Genomic DNA, 15,123 nt, shown 5'->3' with positions numbered 1-15,123 from the left:
TAAATTTGGATATAATGTGGAACCAGGAGCCATTGAAGAAAGAGCGGATAAGCAGACAGTGTTGGCAAACATATGAAAGTGATCCCAGAAAAAAGAGGAAGGAGATGCACCATCAGTAATGTACTCCACTAACAGAGAATTTGTGTTTCTAAAACCACATAAAAATTATTTTCTGCATCTCCATCTTCTTCCCAAAGAAGACTGATACCATTGACATTAAGACCCAGAAAAAAAGTATGAAGAAAAAAAATAAAAAATAAAGATTATTGGTTAATTGGAAAATATGGACTCTTGGTATCATTACTGGACAAATAACTCTTAGACTTTTAAAACTATAGTTTGACTCATAATAAATTCTTACCATCTCACTTAATCCAGAAATATTGAACAGAGTAATCTGATGCCTCTGTTCTTGATGATTAGTTGTTAAAATTTAATGGCAACTACTGAGGAGAATGTGGGCAATCTAGGTGATAATTTGAAAAGCAATATGAAAGTGTAAGATTTTGTCTTTAAATGCATTATCTGGTTCCCACATATTGTGGTCTGTTTTGCATTGTGGAGTGGTCTTGAAGCCCATGACTTAAATACTTTTGAATGAAAATACACCAGAAGATGTGACCCAGGAGTGTGTGCACACAGTGAACTCCAGCTGTTGCCAGGACACAAACTACAGCTTCAGCTAAACTCCTCAGAATTGGTGTCAGGGAGACAGCACATCTTCAGCAGCTAGCGGTTTACTCCACGGATCAGCAGCCATCATGCTACAATAATTACTTAGATAAACACAACGAGTACTCTTTTATAATTTACAAGATCAAAGTTATGCATGAAATGCTCAGAAAAAAATGCCCTTAGTTTAGTTCACATTTGCCAAACTATATTTTACTGTAAATTGCCACAAGCACAAGGCAGATACTAAATATATTATTTCAGCAGTGACATAAGGGAGACAACCTTTGCTTGATGGCTGACCATGTTCCCCAAACTCCCTATTACACTGAAAAGTGTGACTGAAAATGTGTTTTCATTGCTTTAAACCTAGAAAACTGTACTCTCCAATAACTTTTGCACTGCAATATAGAATTCCTTACTTATACAGAGACATGTTATTTTAGCAATTGATTATAATAGATGTGATTAGTGTCCTTTTCAACGCGTTTAGACCAAAAAACAGAGTTCATACACAAGCTCTTAATACTCATTATCATAAAATTTTATGTGTGATAACATGAAGCATATACAAAGCCTTAATAAAATCCATTAATTGAAAACTGTAATCTTAACTTCCCTCCTCCCCAAGGACATTAAAGAGAGCATAGATCTTTTCATGAAACATTTACACCGTGTAAAATAATGCTCAATTTAATGTAGAAAATATACACTCATAAATCACAAACTTGTCAATTAGGATATTGGGAATTGAAATGTCACTAAGACTAATAATATCTTGATTTTAAATACTGTGTGACAAACAGTCACTAATATGAAATACTGAGGGCTATTAACTACAGTGTATCATTTAGAGATTAATACATAATGGAGAAAATGCAGCAATTTAAATTGACACCTTCTCATCAAAAAGCAGGAAAGATAAAGGTATTCCAGGATGACAAGTTTATTACCTACATTTCCCAGCTAACCTGCCATTATTGCTGTATTTTTTCCTAGCAGTCTCAGAGAACTCAAAGGCTGGAAAAATGGGAAGGCTATTCCGAACTGTGTATTTTTTATTAGTGTGGAAGTCAAAACAGAGCAAAATGTTTTTTTAAATATATATTGTTATTGACTGAATGAGCTGTATTTTTAAAGATCTATAGATTTTCAAGCCTTAATTACTAATGTAAATGAAGTATTAGCCAGGAGCAAGCAAAGGTTTTGAATATTTTTCTAACATGGGTTTACCTAAAATAAGTTACTGGTTTCAGACTAGCTTCCAGTGGATAGAGGTCTGTATTATGGAAGTTGCCTTGAAAATCAATACACTAGTTAGACCATCAGTGTAGAGAAGACAAAGACATGAACCATATTTCTGAAACAGTAAAAACGCTGCTGAGAAAGACTTGAGAACTTTTCTTTTCCTTCCGAGTAAGTTCACCACTTCTACCAGTTCCAGAACTAATGAAACAGTCCTTCGTTTCAACCAGAAGGGTGTTAATAGATCTTCTTCAACAATATATAAATAATGACAAGGAAAAGATTATATAAAATGTGCTATTATTCACTTCATATCTTGGAAACAATAGTTCTTTAATGTGGTTAATTTAAGTCAGGCTGATTTCAGGTTATAGCTTATCTAACCTGTATATAATTATGATAAAAATGTGAAAAGACTGGCTTTTATGTGGCTTTTGATTTTTCACACTGAGGTTCTCAGACAGTCTCAATAAACTTCAGCTGAGCTTTCTTTTCTCAGTTTTCATCTTTTTGTTTTATCTTTTAATTTCTTTTATCTTTACAGCATGATCTCATGAGTTTAAATTATGATTATCACCTTATCCTTGTTCTTTCTCTTTGGAGAGAGGTATCATTATAGATATTTTTCTTAGTATTATACTATTCTTGCAGATTGTCTGGGTACAAGCAGTATATTATTTTTCCATATAAACATATTTGACAAAGAGACATAAATTAATAACATTTATATTGATTCTTTGCCTATGATATTTTAAATAAATCAACTGATATGTTATCAATGACCAAAACATTTATATAAGAAGACAGTGTGTGATGGCAAAACTTATGGTAGGTGAGTACAGGGATATATGTCTGCTGATACCCCTGTCTTTGAGAAAGGGTGTGTTATATGTTGCAGACTTCAAAACATAAGGGCAGGGTAAACTTGAATTCTGACAACTCACAGACACATGTCTTACTTGAGATAGCCTCACCCAGTCTGTGGCCCACTTCCAAGGAGTGGCCTGTGCTTCAACTGTATGAATTTCTGATAGCGAGAAAGGAACCTCACCCTAAACAACTCTTGCAAAAAATCTTCAGTCTTGGTTGTTCTGCATTCACAGTTGCAGCACACAGGGTCTCAAGTTCCTACCTGCCCACTGGCAGCTCTCTTGGGAAAATCCCGAGTGCCTCATTGCTACCCAGGGCTACCACAGCGCAATGCTTAGTTCAGCACCTCCTCTCCCCACAGAAACGAAAATTTCCAGCACTATCCCTGACATGACTTTCCTTTAACTTAGCTGGGTTCTCAGAGTGACCAGTTATTGCATGCCAGCTCTCTCGTAGACTTTATTCTTCTTTAACTAGAGGAGTTAGAAGTGGAGTCAGAGACTGCTCAGCAAGAGACTGCATAGTCCGGCAGCTAAGCACTGTAGTTTGTGGTTTGTAAAGAGCAACTGATGACTGAAGATTTCTCCCATCTCCTCTCACACCCACTCAAAGAAATCGACGGATTTATACTACTGCCAATCCAGCTGTGGTGTGATTTAACACCTGGATAGAGAAGGAAAGAGCATTTTACGTCTCTTTATGTGGCCTTTTCATTCATCCTGAAGTAGAAATAAATGCATTCATTTGCACTGGTATTTCTTTAAGCTTTTTCCTTACACTCAAAACCAATTTCAATAGGACAAACAAAATGTAGCAAGCAGTCGAGCTAGCATGTCAGCATGTTTTTAGAAAGGTATATTATTATATATTTTATTGTCATAGCAGTCAGAATTATTAAAGTTTATTTAAAACAGAAAAATTGTCACAGTTTAGTCAAAAAATGTACATCCAGTAACAGTATAATGTTTATAGCATAAAATTCATATGTGCATACTAAATTCTATGATTATATACACACTAGCACACATAATATATTAATACATATACAGATATGCATATACATATATACACACGTATTTCTCAGAGATTCTTTTGAGACAAAAATGGTTTGTCTGTTTGACTTTAAGTTAAAAAGTTGAAAGGTTAGAAATTACAAGTTAGAAGTTTTGAACACCAGCATTCTGAAGATTTTACTTCAGATCAGAGAAAAATTCTACCAATTTTTAAATTAATCTAATTGTAATCAAGACTGATGCTAACAAAAAGCTTCTATCCTCCCATAAAATTCCTGTAAGATGATGTACTTCATTGTAACATAAGATCTTGAATTCAGTAACAAAACATCCATAGCTCAGAGCTTAGTTAAAATGTGATATATATATTAACTGTTATATTATGATTTCCAGTGGGAGTGACTGATATCTTGTTTTTCATTTATATTTTGTTGTTTTTTAATCCCACTCATAAAGCAACTATACAACTCACTAATGCCTGAACCACTTTATCTTATGGGTTATACAGGCTTGCTTTCTTTCAGTTTGATTGAAAATCTGTAGTTACAGCTTATCTAGCCTCCCTGCTAAGTAACACATAATTACAAAGAGTTTAGACAGCAGCAGTAAGACTTATGAGCACCAAATTGCTTGTTTCAATCTACAGGAGGCTACATCTTCATTTAGAATGTGTTTCAGACTATCAGTGGTTAAAGAAAGGTGAAATAACATTATGACAACAATGTTGATACTTACATTTTTTGTTTGTTTGTTTGTTTATTATCTGGCCTCAGTATAATCATAGGTTGTTTACCTGGTAAACCTCCAGAGAGGTTATTGAATAACCAATCTGAACATTTCTGAGTAATTGATGATAACCTAAAGATGTGAATAACTACAGAATCAGCTATCTTTCCTGAGGACACACCTTCATGATCCATGCCATTCCCAAATGTGCCTTGACCGGGACAGATCTAAAAGAAGTAATTTACAAGGGATTGTATTATATGCAATCACCTTTCATGTAGGCTTAATGAAAGCAAAATTTTCACTGATTTCAGCTTTATTTGAAGAGCTTTTGCTGACATAGGGACTGAAACAGTCAGCCATAATGGTCTTTCTAAGCTGAGAAAAGTTATCATGCTTTTTTTTTTTTTTCCTTGAAAAAACACTCTTTCTTATTAATTCTGTCATAGGCACCCTCTCTGCTGATTCAAATCTTTGTTTCACATGCTGATTTTGCATCTAGTGTCAATGTGGATTCTGAGGTGTATTTGCTGTTTTATATTATGATTGACCCAAAACCTCAGAACAAAACAGAGTTCAAATTGTTGAATGTCTGTTGGTTTTAACACCAAACCATATATCATTCAGGATCTCTCACAGTGTGACATTAATTATGATTTTCTTGGCCTCTATATGCATTCTTTTTCTTTTAAAATAATATTAAGCCAGTTTTGCCTGATTGGATTTAGAAAAATAAACAAACAAGCCAATCTCAAGAGTTTGCCTACTTTAATCTTCCCAAATAGCCAAAAATCTGAAACATTTTGTGGATTTGTATGTGACAAATATGCAGTTCATTTGTAAGATCCACAGCAAAACCAGGGCAGTCAGTGGAATCTGGCCACTGAACTGGTAAATTCCCTAAGGAATAGAAACAGTGATCGTGATAATTTTCTCCACAGCACAGTGTTAGGAACAATCCATTTCTAAACTATTTGTGAATCTCATTGTATCTGAGACATGTACAGAAACCAAGAACAACTGTATTTTTCTATAAGCTTGTACAGCATGATGAACAATGAACTGTGAGGGCAGTATGGAACGATAGCAGTGTCTAGGGTTGTGTTATTTTTATTGTTATCTAGACTTTTCCTCTTTTCTTGTTTAACAACCTATACACCTTTTTGTATTAGCAATATATGAAAGCAAAAAGGTTCTGAGTAATTTCATTTATCCACCTTTTGCTAAAGGTTGTAAAACATTATTCCTTTTCATTTACCTATACTGAAGCCTTACTTTAAAGGAAAACAAAAGCCAGATATGGTTATTTCACACTGATTTTCTACCCTAGTTACACCTTGAATATCCTAGACCAAACTAGAAAAAGTCAAGGTGTGACTTTTCTTCTTGTTTGTAAACAAACTGTTTGTCATGTTCTGATGTCATTCTGTTGAAGGGCAAGTCCACGATAAGTAATCTGAACAACTTAGAAACACATGGCAAGAAAAGAGGATCCACCTGACCATGAGGGACAAAAAACATCTTAGGCAACAGGCTGGCCAATTACTAAGGAAATTTTTAAACTAAGAATGATGGGGAAGGGAGTTGATGACCTATGATCAAGTGAGGAGGTAGTGATCAGGGTTTGCAAAGAATGCAGGCTGATGTGGCAAGAGAGGCCTTATAATCTATGGAACAAGGCTGAAGATGGGCCACCTCAATGTATGTACACAAATAAGGAAATGTGAACAGTATCAATTCAGCTCACACATTTTCTGGGAAACAGCAAGGCTGGGTGTCCGTCTGAAGTACCTGTGCACCACTAATGCATGCAGTATGGGAACACGCATCAGTAATTAGAGATCATTGTGCAGCTGTGGGGCTAGGATCTCACTGAGACTGTGGAAACGTGGTGGAGTAGCACACATGACTGGATGCTGTCATGGATGAATACAGGATCTTTTATGAAGAGCTGGGATGAAGAGAAGGGAGATTTTCTTCATGTGAGAGAGTAGCATGGATGCATGGAGGTCTGTCTGAGATGGACAATGAGCCAGATGAGAGCTTGTAGGTCAAGATTAGTAGGCAGACTAAAGTGGTTGACATTGTGGTGGATGTCTGCTACAGATCATCTTGATAAGGAAGAATAAGAAAATGAAGTCTTCATGAGCTGGAAAAAACTTTACTTTCACAGGCCCTTGCTCCCATGGGGAGTATTGAAGTGTCCTGGTACTTGTTGGAGACACAAAACAGGAGTACACAAGAAGTGTAAGAGGTCTCTAGAGTGCTTTGATGCCAATTTCCCACCACAAGTGGTTGAGGAGGCAATTAGTGGAGGTGTTCTGCTGGACCAGACACTTGTGAACAAGAATGAACTGGCTGACGATGTAAAGACTGGGGGTAACCTTTCCTGTGATAACCCTGAGATGATGTATTTTAGGATGTTGAGGAGGCAACAAGCCTAAAAGCAGGGTCACAGCTCGGGACTTCAGGTTCTTCAGAGACCTCTCTGGAGGAATCCCATGGGATACAATCCTGAAGAGAGGAGATGTCCTGAGGAAAGCTGGTTCATATTCAAGGATTGACTCCTCCAAGCTCAGGCGTGGTTCATCCTGAAGAGCAGGAAGTCAAGCAATGGTGGAAGAGGCTTGTTTGTTTGAATACGGAGCTCCTGACTGAACTCAGACAACAAAAAAAGAAGCATAGAGGAGTTGTACACAGGGAAAGGAGACCCAGCAGAAATACAGATGCACTTGTCCCAGCAGGCAAAAATGGGCTAAGCCAGAAGCCATGTAGAGTTGAATCCAGTGAGTGATGTGAAGCAAAATGAAGGTGAGAGAAGTGAGGGCCTATGGCTGATACAGGAAAGGGCCTTGATCACAAAGGAAATAGGAAAGGCCAACAGATTGTTTCTTCTTCACCTTTCTCTTCACTGGTAAGGCCTGATTTCAGGTCTAGTCCCTGAGACCCATGGGCAAGCCTGAAGCAAGGAAGATTTACTTTGTTGGAGGAATATCAGATTAGGGAACATCTATATAAACTGGGCATACAGTAGTCATTGGGAAGTGACCCACAAGTGCTGAGGGTGCTGTCTTTGCAAAGCCACTCTTGGTTATCTTTGAAAGGTCGTGGTGATGAGGCAGTGTTCCTGAGCACTGGAAAAAAGCAAATGTCACACCTATCTCCAGGAAGACCAGGAAGGAGGTCAATACCAGTTTTAACCAATTTAACCAAAGGTTAAATATCTAATGATATTTAACATCTTCATTAATGATCTAGATGATAGGGCACAATGTACCCTCAGCAAATTTTCACATTAAACTAAACAGGGAGGAGATGTTGATCCACCAGATGGATGACCTGACAGGAACCTCAAGCAATTGTAAGTGCAAATGTAAGTGCAAAGTCCCATATCTGGGGACGAATAATTCCCCACACCAGCACAGGCAGTGGGCCAACCAGCTGGAAAGCAGCTTTGCATAAAAGGATGAAAGCGTTCTGGTGAACACCCAGTTAAAAAAGAGCCAGCAATGTGCCCTTACGGCAAAGAGGGCTAATGTTTTTCCTGTGCTGCCTTTCAAGGAGCTAGCAGGAAAAAGAAGACGATCCTTACCCTCTACTGAACACAGATGAGGCCATCTTTAGAGTATTGTGAGCTTTTCAGTACAAGCAAGACATAGACGTACTGGAGACAGTTCATTGAAGGGCCAAGATGATTCATGGACTGGATCATCACTTATATGAAGAGAGTCTGCAAAAGCTGGGACTGTTCAGCCTGGAGAAAAGAAGGCTCAGGTGGATAGAGGACAAAACCTGACAATTCTTGGTGACACCCAGTGACAGGACAAAAGCCAATGGGCATAAACTGAGATGATTTCTTTTTTTTTTTTTTTTAATAATGAGGGTTGTTGCAGAGTATCCATTCTTTAGATATATTTAAACCTGCCTGAAAATGGCCCTAGGCAACCCAGATCCAAGCATGAGTGGTACTAGATGATCTCCAATGCTTCCAACTACCTTCAACCACTTTGTAGTTCTGTGATACCGAAATGCTATGGAAGCATGTATCAATAAGGTAGATTGGAAAGACTCAAGTGTTCCAATACAGTGAATTTGTTAGTATTCAATAATGTTTCTTTGGGGTAACATATTCTCATAAATATGCGATATGTGAACATAGAATGATGTCACAATTTTACAGATTATGAGATTTCCCCAGTGGTAAGTATGAAGAACTGAACAGGAATCCTGCTAATTGAATATTTCAAACAAAAGGCCTTCTAAAAGAGTATATCTGCTCATTTACCTCAAATTGTTTATTATGGTGAGGAACTGGGTTTCCAGCTGATTAATAGGTATCTGCCTTTTGGTATGGAATTTGTGCTAGTTTATAATGACTGAGAATCTGGACTGTATTTCACTTTTTTTGTTTGTTTATTTAGATTTCATTTTAATTTCTTTTTCTCTTTTAGCTTTATTGCAGTTATGCATAACTTCTCACAGACTATATGAATATTAAGTCACCCTCCTTGAGAGCTCAAGCTAAGCAATCATTCAATGTCTGAAGAGACTATATCATATGAGACAGGAAAGGATTAAAATTATATCATAGCACTTGTAAAATATTGATAAAAATAAGAGTTTAAGTAGTGTGGAAGAGAAATAATGAATAAGGGTTACTCAGTGCTCTCCAAAAAAACAGCAGAGAGAATATTCAGCGAGGACTGGGACAGAGTGACCCAGACAAAGACAGATAAATTAAAATCCCACCAGCTGCTACAGTCACAGTTTTGGCTATTAGTATAACTTTTTGGAAAGGGCTTTTATGTCAGCATGTACAGTAAATAGTCAGAAACAACCCAGAGAGGCATTGCTGTGGATATTACCACTCAGTCCTGTAAGTAAGTCTTGTTTCTTTCTGTCCTTTTTAACAATTCCTTTTTTTACAAAGTACTTTAATTCTTTATTTTAAAAAGTATTACTAGATATAAATTGTGACTATTCAAAAATATCTTGGAAACAAGAGATGTTTTCAATGTTAATGCATATATTATTTTTTTGGCATGTATTTTAGTATTTTATTTTTATGTCGTGAAAATCTACTTGTGCAAATACTTTCCCAACTGATAAATTACCGTGGAAAATTTTCTGGTTAGTTAAGAAAAATTATAAGTCACCTTATGTATCTTTGAAGAGTGGGAGCTTATATACACCATATGCTTAGCTCTAAAACATTATTTATTTTCTCTGCTTGGATCTGCACAGTTCTTAGTGTGTGGTTTTGTGCCTATTTTGCTGCAATATTTCCATACTGTTTTATTTCACAATGTTTTTTCAAAGATACATAGAAGTGCTTGCTTGGTATTCCACTTCACTGTCTCTATGTAAGAGCTAAATATGCAGGAGTCTTCAGTTTCAAGTGGTAAATGCTCTGCAAATGCTACAACCATGTGGGCAAAAGTCAAAGAGCCAATAAAACAGAACACTTATCCCACTGTACAATAACAGAAATTAGAAAGAGACATGATCATCATCTCAGGAAAACTAGCCCTGTAACATATGTATATTCTCAGGAACCCAGCCTGAGAGAGTGTGCAGCTGTTTTATAACCTAGTTTTTTTAGTGAGGTATTTCAAAGAGGAAGACTTCTGTAGAGTGGATCAGAACTATAATTGTCATTGAAAGGGACTGAGTTATCCTTCTTCCTTGCAAAGAGAATCAGTTTACAAAGTCATTATTTTCTTTTCCTTTAATGAAGGTGTCACATAAAACATGGGAAGAAAGCACCATGTGACTAGGAAGCGAGAGTCACACTTCTGAACTGCCATTCTGTGACAGTTATTAAAAGATCCTTTCTTGTTCTAAAGACCACTTTTTTTTTAAATTATATGACTTGATGTTCAACACTTAAAATTTCACCTTTCTACCTTGAAAAAATATGTGAAAATAATACAGAACAAAGTTATTCCGAAGTCTGAGATCTACAAATGAGCTTTTTTTTCTCTAAAAGCAGTTGTGAGAGAAAGCTGTAAAAAAAAAAAAAAAAAAACCCAACCCAAACCAAACAAATAAAAACAAAAACAAAAACAAAAAAAACCCTAGAGACATAACAAGTACATTATAGTAAAGGGCAAAAATTCTTTGACTTTCTTTAAGTATACTGCTAAAGATACCAATGACAATCCAGACAAAGAAATTCAAAAATCAATAAAAAAGCCCTGATACACTGTACTGAAAAATAAGTGTTTTTCTAGTTACTTGATTTCTAATTACCCTCTATTCCTCTCTGGTAAGACCTCACCTGGAGTACCACGACTAGCTTTGGAGTCCTCAGAAAGACATGGACCTGTTGGAATGGGTCCAGAGGAGGGCCACAAAGATGATCAGAGGAGTGGAGCACCTCTCCTATGAGGACAGGCTGAGTTGAGGTTTTCAGTCTGGAGAAGAGAAGGCTTCAGAGACACCTTATAGAGGAGCACCTCTCCTATGAGGACAGGCTGAGTTGAGGTTTTCAGTCTGGAGAAGAGAAGGCTTCAGAGACACCTTATAGAGGCCTTCCAGTATCTGAAGAGGGCCTACAAGAAAGCTGGAGAGGGACTTTCTTCAGAGGCATGTGGTGGCTGGTTGAGTCATAATGGCTTCAAACTGGAATAGGGTAGATTTAACTTAGATATCAGGAATAAATTTTTCACTCTGAAAAATGGTGACAAGGTACTGGAACAGGTTTCCCAAAGAAGTTGTTGAAGCCTTGGAAGCATCCAAGCATTCAAGCATGAGAAATCTGTTGGTGCTGGAGGCCTCTTGTCTTCAGGAAGATCCCCCTCCTCAATGTCATCATCTTTCTCCCACCGCTCCAGCAGCCGAGCCATGACTGCGTCGTTGTAGTCCCGAATGTCCTTCTTCTTAGTTGGGTCCCCCACACCGCTTCCCCTCCGGTGAGCTGGAGGGGAGGCTGGATGGGTCTTTGAGCAACCCAGTCTAGTGGGAATTGTTCCTGGCCATGGCTGGGTGGTTGGAACTAGGTAACCTTAAATGTCCCTTCCAACTCTGCCAATTCTGTGATTCTATGATTCTATTATTCTGCTTAGTATAAACACTTAAAAACACTTATAAACAGTATAAACACCATGCCAGACAGAAAGCTCTTCCTCAAGGTCTAGCATATGGAATATAAGATCCTTGCCTTCCATGCAAAACTCTTATTTCTCTGTTTCTGTGACTTTATTTCTAAGTTCCATATTCTGATACTACATTGTGGGAAACAACAGAACACACAGCTATACTTGAGGATAATGCAGAATGAAAATGTAGGGAATGTTGTCATAACCATAGACAGAAGTTCCAAATGTGATGGTATTAAAAATTCTCCTTGTTAACCACTTATATGTAAATTCACTGCTTTGCATCACTGGAAAAGGGAACATTCTAATGCTACCTGTAGAAAAAAAAACATTTATATGGCCATTGTTTTCACTATATTATCAGTACTAACCACATTCATGGAGTAATACTTTTAAGGGTATAATATTCAGCACCAAACTTTCTACCTTTCCAAAGGCATGAAAAAAAATCTTCTAATATATCTTGTACATGAAAGAGAAAATGGATTGTTTCATATATTCCTGGGATCTTTGAAGTGCCCCCCTAATATCAGGTATTTACTGTACTGCAGTGGGAACAGCAGGTTCCTACTCTACAATACAGTTGCAATCTATGGCTTCTGGAGTATAAAAAAAAATCCTTAGAACTTGCTAATTGTGAAGTCATTTTAGAGAGAGATCTCATTCTTCTATGAACAATTACTGGGTACTAGGATGTTAGACTTTTAATTCAACCTTTTTTTTTTTTTTTTTTGATGCCAAACTTGTATGTTGTGTCTTCCATGCCACAAACAGTTCCAGCTATGCTGTAGCTCTAAATCAGCCCATGACTATACAAGGCTTCCCAGGAGCTTGCAGCCTTGCACATAGTAGTTGTTGAGAGGACCTAGGCATAATTCTGTTATTATCTTTTTTTCTTCACTGGGTTAGTAATTTCCTGCTAGTTTACTCCAGCACTACAAATTATATCACTTCCCTGTAATACCGAGTATTCAAACTCCTAGGCTAAACCTTCTTTATACATCTTCTATTAAGATCTAGATTTGCACAGGTAGGGACATAAAGGAGGTCTCAGCCTCAGTTTGCTATTTAAAGAGTCGTTGCACCAGCGAGGTACATAAGTGAAAAAAAACAAAACAACTTTGGTTTTCTTAATTATGTGAGTACCCTGTTTGATATTGTAAAAAGAATGTAATTTCATGATTTATGTTCTCTTTGTTAAATTTTCATTAGAATATAATCTAACAGCATAATGGGTTTTTTTGCACTGCATTGGCTTACAAATAATGACAAAGGCAATTTGAGTGATTTTTTTCAGTCAGTGGGGTTCTACACATTTTTAATAATAAGATCAGTTAAAGTTGAAAGCTTTATAATAACTATTTCTGAGGGGTTCTTATAAAATGTCTGCAAGTGACTATAGAATACATAGCATTCATAACAGCTATTTCTGGTCTGGTTCCTATGAAAAGGTCACTTTAGCTGAATCCTGCATAAAATGAAATTTCGAGTTAATGAGCATCTGAGAACTTGTCCTTGTTTTTTCAATTAGTGTTTTTATCCACTGGTCAGCACCTATGTATGAATCCCTACAGGTATTTTGCAAAATCTTTCCATAAAATAAATGACTTGTGATTTCACATGAACTAGCAATTCCCTTGAACTGTTTATGTATCTCAAGCAGTTTTAATAATCTGTCTTGGGAAAACTCTAATTGGTTTTGAATACATCAGAATGAAGTTAACATTTATGTTTCAATCTAATGATGTCGTCTGTTTAACTTCACATCCCTTTGTTGTAATCTGCATAGCTAGGACAAAGTAGAAATGCCTGTTTTCACATTTGTGTTTCCTGAAAGAAGTCAGGGGAGTATACTGAGTATACACAGTTTAGAGTTTTGAAGCTGTGTTCAAGTCTGAGTTCATGACTTGCCTTCTTTTCCGGTCTCTTTTCCTTTTGGACACAACTCCATTGTTTAATGGAAAAAGTATAATGATTATTTTCCATTTGCAGTTTTCCAGTAAGCTATGATGTCTGAAGAGGCATCTGCAAAATCTAAGGGCAATAAGAATATTTTCCCCAAGGATTTCAAGTAATATCAAGACATAGATTCTTTGCAAATTTAGAGACCTGAGTAGCAGTATAGTCTAGTGTGACATAAAGGCACTAGCCACAGGTCAACTAAATGTTGAAGATGGGAAAAGACCAGTAAAGTATTCATTAATATAAAGTTGATAGACAGCAATAATTTAGATAAGAATATTTGTTTATATTATTGTCAACATCATTTATTATTCATAGTCTCTCTTTCTCTGATATTGCCTGTCACTGCCTTAAATGTAAAAAACAAAGAAACAAAAAAAAAATCCAACCCCCAAAACCCCCAAAACCAAAACCCCACCACTTTATTCAACTTTCCCTCTAAAGTGTGCCATTTTGTTAGGTATATCTGTAGAGAGAACGCCTGGCAAATTTGAGTCTTTAATTTTACAACCTAAGGGTTATTTCTGACTCCCTCTTATTGATTTGAGAAATTCTCTCCACATCCTGTCGCTTCCTTTGTTGCAAGAGCATGTGACAACAACAAAAACAAAGTGAAGAAATTTGCTAGAATAGAGTAGATAGAGAAGTTCATTCTGATAAGAGCAAACATATATGAAGAGAACGCTAAAGAAATAAGAATAAAAAAAAGAACTTAAATTTGTAAATAAAATAATAAAATGACAAAAATATTTCCCCAAAACAAGCCAAAAACCAGAATAGGATTACTAGAGTTCACTTTACTGAACTAAAGGAGGAGAAAGATTGCTGTAATAGTAGTGTTTTAGGTAATATAGGAAGGGGAAGGAAAAGAAAAAGTCAGGGGACAAAAGAGGATGATTTCAGTACTTGACATGCTGACCACTACTCAAAACTTATGTAATTGTTTTTCAGGAGTTATTTCCAATAGAAAATAGATAGGAGTAAAAAACTGTCAAGATGGAGAAGAATGAGAATTAACATGAACTGGTGAAGGCATGGATGTGAGAGAACAAAATGGGGAAGATGTGTCAGTCACAGGAAGGTTTCAAATTCTCGTGTGGAAGGATACTGATTTTTCTGAGGTTGCTGCCTCAAGTCTAATTGAGAATGAACAGCCCAGAACATGTAGTCACAGTTCAAGGCTATCTGTAAATAATAACTCTTGACCTCCGTAGCATTTTGTTCTAACACAGGTATCTTCATTTGTGAATCTACAAGTAAAATACCTTAGCCACAGTAGTTTTCAGGAAAACTTTCTTGTGCTACTTTCACAAACTCTGCCCAGATGTAAAACCTGTATTTTACACCTTATACCCAGACTTCAGATAATTTCTAACTAAGAAGTACTAATGCTTGAGTTATGGAAACAGAGATAGCAGAATATCACATAAAACAAGATTGACATAATGTGTTTTAAAATGAGAACAAATATCTCACCTTTCAAATTTATTTGCATGATGAAAAATGTGTTTCCAATGTACACTGATGCTCAGGAT

Source organism: Calidris pugnax, unplaced genomic scaffold (genome assembly GCF_001431845.1).
Source record: "Calidris pugnax isolate Ruff unplaced genomic scaffold, ASM143184v1 scaffold178, whole genome shotgun sequence".
NCBI lineage: Eukaryota > Metazoa > Chordata > Aves > Charadriiformes > Scolopacidae > Calidris > Calidris pugnax.
The sequence above is the reverse complement of the archived record's forward strand: the minus strand, read 5'-3'. Positions refer to the sequence as shown.